The sequence below is a fragment of the Alosa pseudoharengus genome, unplaced genomic scaffold (genome assembly GCF_046254945.1).
Source record: "Alosa pseudoharengus isolate Yale_2024_CS ecotype anadromous, Long Island Sound unplaced genomic scaffold, YU_APseudo_1.1 YU_APseudo_1.1_scf_10, whole genome shotgun sequence".
In the NCBI taxonomy this organism is placed as follows: domain Eukaryota; kingdom Metazoa; phylum Chordata; class Actinopteri; order Clupeiformes; family Clupeidae; genus Alosa; species Alosa pseudoharengus.
The window spans coordinates 6,859,549-6,865,548 of NW_027468565.1; positions in this window are offsets into that span (position 1 = coordinate 6,859,549).

Sequence of the window (6,000 nt, forward strand, 5' to 3'; positions counted from 1 at the left end):
TTTGGCACACCAATATTTCACGCCACCTATTAGGGGTGAATACTTACCATGGAAAAGGTGTGTCCTTCACACCGGCAACCTTCACATATTTTCTGCATAGATGTGGAACTATACAGCTGTATACTGCCCCCCACCCTGCCTCTTTGTACTGTGTGTGTGTGTGTGTGTGTGTGTGTGTTCATGTGAAACCATTGAGTCTCTATATTAGATTAATTCTCAACAATAAGCACAATAATACATACCTTCGTCTTCTGATTAATACACATCAGAGGAATATCCCCCCAAATCATTTTCATACTTGTCTACCTTTTCAAAACTCTTAACACTGTGTATGAAGAGACTTTTTCCTGAGCACAGCAGTTCACCTAGGGGCAAAGTGTACAGACACCAAAACATATACAATTCCGCTATAGCCTCGTGACAGCTCTATGTTACAGCACATTTTCTGTAGCATGCTACAGATTAACATCTAGATCACTACTATCTAGATCACTACTATAGCTGATTCATAATTCACTAATGCTGATTCATAATGTCCTCTGAATTTGGTGTCATTTTTCACACTTCACATACAGTATCACATCCCACCTTATCTTTAGAAAGAAATATTTAGCATATTTTATCCACACCTACTGTACTGTACACTACCGGTACCCCAGAAAAAGCAGCTACCATGGCACCAAGAAACATTTTTGGTTTTTACTGTATCTGTTGGCTTGTTACATTATTAGAGATGCCAACAACTTGTGTGTTAAAGATGTTGGTGGTGCAATATAGCACTGTGGCCTGGGTAGGAGTCCCAGTGCCTTTTCTATACATAAAAGTTTCATTGGACAAAATTGTGTACTCAATACGAGACCTTCACTGTGAATTGACTGTAGTTGCATTTCTAGGTCATTTTCTTACTCTGATAGCCCATAACATAAAATATACAGTAGTACTAGATAGTTACAACTATCTCAATAGGTTGTGTATAGACATGCATGTGTATAGATTTTGTATGAAAGCAATGCAAAAGGATACACATACCAATATTAGCTCATATAGCTCACATTAGCTCACATACTGATATGGTAAAAGTGTTAAGTGTTTTGCAAAGGTGAACATGGTATTGAGACAAGTGTGAAAATGATTTAAAAAATGTGACTGTAAGTGGCCTCACCACATGCAATTCTGACTAAATGGAAGGTACTGTATCCAGTATGAGTGGTCAGGGCTGTGACTGGACATCTGTAGAAGCTTGACCTGAGACTACAGGTGCAGCAGCAGTGTACTGTACAGCCTGTGCTCTGGACGTGTCCTCACTCAGAGGGCCCTGAATAATTTACCAGCAGTCCATCTGGTCACCTGCCACAGCACACAGGCTTTGGTCACGCACCCCTTATTCAACCATGGTCTTTTTTGTCCAATATTACAGCATCCCACAGTCCTATGCAATCAACTCTAGTCGGCTGATGTATAATCGCCAGCATGGCAAGGGGTTGAATACGCAGCAGTTCTCGATACAGCAAGTCCACTTATAACGCTGTGCATGTAAATAATATCAGACTAATTCCCAACTGTAACATGAATACAGTAAGTAAACTGTATACTTATACTGTTGAGCATGTACACAAGTGCTCCGTCAAAATCTGTTTCAGTCCACATGACTAGTTATCGTCTGATGAGGTTACAAGAAATGTCGATTTCTGAAGTGTGGCTTGGTTCTTGTCTCATTCGATCTGCCTCCATCGGGTGTATTGATAGATGCCCTTTCAGTGAAGCAGTGGGCAGAATCTGCTGAATGCCTCATTATCTCCAGAAATGTATTCACTATAAGTCTATTGAACTTCAGTAAGTGAAGCTAACAAGGGGTCACAATTTGACTCAAGGGAGCAGAGTCATTTTATATGTTAAGACAACTATGTAATTAATCAAGTGATGCATAATGTTCCCTCTCAAAATAGCTCTGCGTGGTTTTCCTTCCTCCTTACACCCTGATGCCCAGAAATGTGATCTAAATTATGTTACGTGTCAGCGCTTTGCTGTTCGTGTTTTGAGGAAATACCATTTGGAAAAACCCACTTGAACTCTTGCTTTCCTTAAGTGGGCAGAGACCCCATTGTTTATCAAATAAAATGATTTATTTGCAATTGTCCTGGAGCTATTTGTTTTGTTTTTGTTGTCTTTTGTTTAACCAGACAAACAACACAGGATACCGTGCAGCAGTGAGTAAATGCTGTAGGAATTTGAGATCAGGTATATGTGTGTGTGTGTGTGTGTGTGTGTGTGTGTGTGTGTGTGTGTGTGTGTGTGTGTGTGTGTGTGTGTGTGTGTGTGTGTACCAGCATCTGCTCAGTAGTATGAGTGTAGAGAAGACAGGAGAAGAAAAAAAAAAAGGAAACGTAAAAAGGGAAAAAAACAGCTGTGATTCATGATGTTTCCTTGTTACAGTATTTCTGTTGAACTATACAAAGGAACAGCTCTACCTTGACCCCCTCTATTAAATTGAGGAGCTAAAGTTATCAATCGAGCTGGAGGGAGTGAAGGAGGCAGCCAGTCTTTTTACAAAGCCATACTTTCTCCTCGCCCTAATGAATCTCAATACGTCATGGAGTAGGAGAGAGAGACAGAGAAAAAGAGTGAGAGAGTGAGTTAGTGAAAGAGAGAGAGAGAGAGAGAGAGAGAGTGAGATGTTGCGTCTACATTTTTGACTGATTATGCATTTTTTCCCTTTCTTAAGCTATTTATGGAAGATAGATTCATCATTCCAATTTGTCAAGCCGGCGAAGTTTTCAATTAATTATGTGCTCTGAGAGGCTGTGGGTGTATTAGGCCCCTCTGTCACAGCGTGCCTCGGCTCCCATTTACAGGCCTCAAAATAAAGAGGTATCAGAGAGGTGGCTGGGCGCACCAGTAATTAATTTGATGAATGCCTTAGCGGCGCAAATAGTGGCAGCCGCGCGTCTCTTCATCAGATGCTGGCGGAGCACAGTCACCCCTCTCAGCGCTAATTTGAGAGGGCCGTCTCATCTGTGTAGCCATGGAGTGGATGAGCTCGCAGTCGATTCCTCAAACGAGCACCCCACCCACCCCCTCACCCCCTGCTGTCCAGACGGTGTGTGGGGGCCTTATGTTTTCTGTCAGATTTGTCCTTGTGCCAAGCAACTTGCTCCACTTACTGCCCAGTTCTTTGACTTTGTGGCCTGAACTTGGTAATAGGGGGATGGGGAGGTGGGGAGGTAGGGGGTTGGCTGGGATTTATGGAGCGGACTGGAGCTCCTTGCTCAGCCCCCACCTCCATGCCCCCATCCCACCCCTGCCCCTTTGCTCTGGTGCACAGCAGACAGATTAGCAGGTGTGCGGCCAATGCCACTGTCAGGTGAAACTCATCTACAACTTGCCTCGGGCCAATGGAAACACAAAATACACAAATCACTCAGGAGATACACACCTGAAATGATGCAGCAATGTTTCGCCATCCGGAGACTGATAGAGTCAACAGACTTCATCCCAAGGTGGAGCGAGGGTGGGGAGGTATAGGGGAGCAGTCCTCTCCAGAATGATGGATCATATTATTGTGATTACGCAAAAGCTGGGATGGCAGCTATTTGCAATGCACATCATCAATGTCGACAGGAGCCTGAGCCTCACAAAGAAATAATTGGACCGGTGCCACATAATTCAGGTTCAGATTTCCACAAGTGGGGGGACCTCATTATAAATCAGGTCAGCCACTGATACACCACCATAAATCAAAGAACGGCATGGCTCAAACAATTAGATAATTACTAGACCTTGGTGTCACCGCTTCTTTTACTGTAGTGGTCCAGGCAGAGCAGGAAGGGTCTGCAAAGGCGCCCGGTAAACTCCATGGTAATTAGTGGGGTGAGAGCGGCAAAGTCGAGGCGATGGGGAAGGAGTAATTGGAAGCAAGCCCGAGAGATTTGATAACTGTGCGGTGGCAGGTTACAATGCAGCTACTGTCTATTCATCTTGTCCCCCACTCTATTGAATGGCATTATTATTGTTGTTGATTTATTTTGTTTTCATTGTTGTTGCTGCCGCTGTTGTTTATGTTATAAATTATTAGGCAAACTGACTGGTGAAATTATCATCATGAGTTGAAGTTCTTATTTTTCAGTTATTGAGTTATATATTAAATTGTGCCTCATCACAGTTTAGCGCTTTAACATTTTAAAATGATATGTTGCACTTTTTGCTAACAGAAGCATATTAACATACATTTTCAGATATTATACGCTTTTCAGCTCATTCAGTTTGCAAGTAACCCTTCCAAGGTCTGTCTGCTTTTGAGCCTGCCCAGCAACAGAATGCAATGTTTTCTAGACTTTCGACATTACTGGTTTGCCTTCCATGGACTGCCACTGACCCCTAGTGTTCCAGCGCAGTCTGTTGTGCATCAGCATTCCCTCTCTCTGCACTCAGGCAGGCGGCCCCTGCACAAAGCCAATTATTTCCTCAGCCTCTGATTACCCCTAGGCAGAGCTGCCGTCTGAAATCCAGAGGCGGGAGTCCAATTGACCCCAATTGAAAGTGTCGTCGTGATGGCGCCCTGGTCCAGGATAGAGGGGGGACACAGAGCCCTAGTTATCTCTCCTAGAACTTGTTTTCTTCTCTCACAGCACCATCCCTCTCCCTCTGTCTCTCTCTGTCTCTCTCTCTCCCTTTCTCTCTCTCTCTCTCTCCCTCTCTCTCTCTCTCTCTCTCTCTCGCTGTCTCCCTCTCATATCCTCATCCAACCTGTACCACAGCCACCATCACTATTGCTGATTTTACACACACAGAGATAGACACACACCCTGGCCTCCTGGTCAGGGTGAAGTGGCTGGTGATCGGCCTCCTCTGGGGAGTACAGTGGTTTGTCAGGGCAAGGGGTGCTCATGTTAGAACCTGGAGCGTGAGGAGCCTCCACCTCAGCAACAGTCAAAAATCGAGGTCACGGCACAGAAGTGAACCAAGTGGAACAGATTGTTGCGGAAGCTCCAGGCTTCAGCGGACACGTGTTGAATCCCGGGACAGTGTGTCCTGCTTTTACACACTGCCCACCCCTTGCCCTTACCCTTACCCTCCCTCCATCCCTCCATCCATCCTTCTCTCCATTCTGCTCGCGTGTTCACTCGCCCCTCCCTCCCATTGCACCGTTTCTGAGAAAGAGCTCAGAAAAGCAAAACAAAGCCCTTTGACACTTCGGACGATCTATGCACACATCATGTTCTTTCTCTCTCTCTCTCTCTCTCTCTCTCTCTCTCTCTCTCTCTCTCTCTCTCTCTCTCTCTCTCTCTCTCTCTCCCTCTCTCCCCATGCTTTGACTACACATGCATAATTGCCACAGTAACAGCTTGTCATGAGCCGACAGATTCTTATAATTTCACTTACATGGGTGACTAGAACTTGTAAGGCAAACATACAACATAGTAACCAAAGACATGACATGTGACGTACTTAATTAAAATGTCAAGAAAGAGACACAGGGGAATGATTAGAGGGATGCACATGTGCATACACATACACATACACACACACACACACACACACACACACACACACACACACACACACACCGCAGACCATTTGAATGAACAATGATCACGTATGTGTTACGGTGTGAAGCAGTAAAAGTAATGTGCTGTCAACAGTGCACATTTTTCCCCTCATGTTTTTTTTTCTTCTTTTTTTTTTCTAAATGTGCAAGCTAAATCAAGCCCTCCCGTCAGAGTTGCTTTGGTCAAAGCGCCGTCAAATCTATAGGAACCAAATGTAAATGTCTCATTAGATCATTGTCTGTAAAGCTCTTTAAATAGATATGAAAGCGGCTCACCATAAGCCCCATCTGTTCAAGCCCTACCCCTGCCGTGGAGAGGCAATGTTTTAAGGCACAATTGATCTTTTAATAATGTCATGACCATCATATGACCCATGGCTGGGGTTGTATTTGTCTTCGCAGGGGGAGGGCTTCCGGGGGCACACAAACATCATGTCGAGTGAGTGGCGGAGACT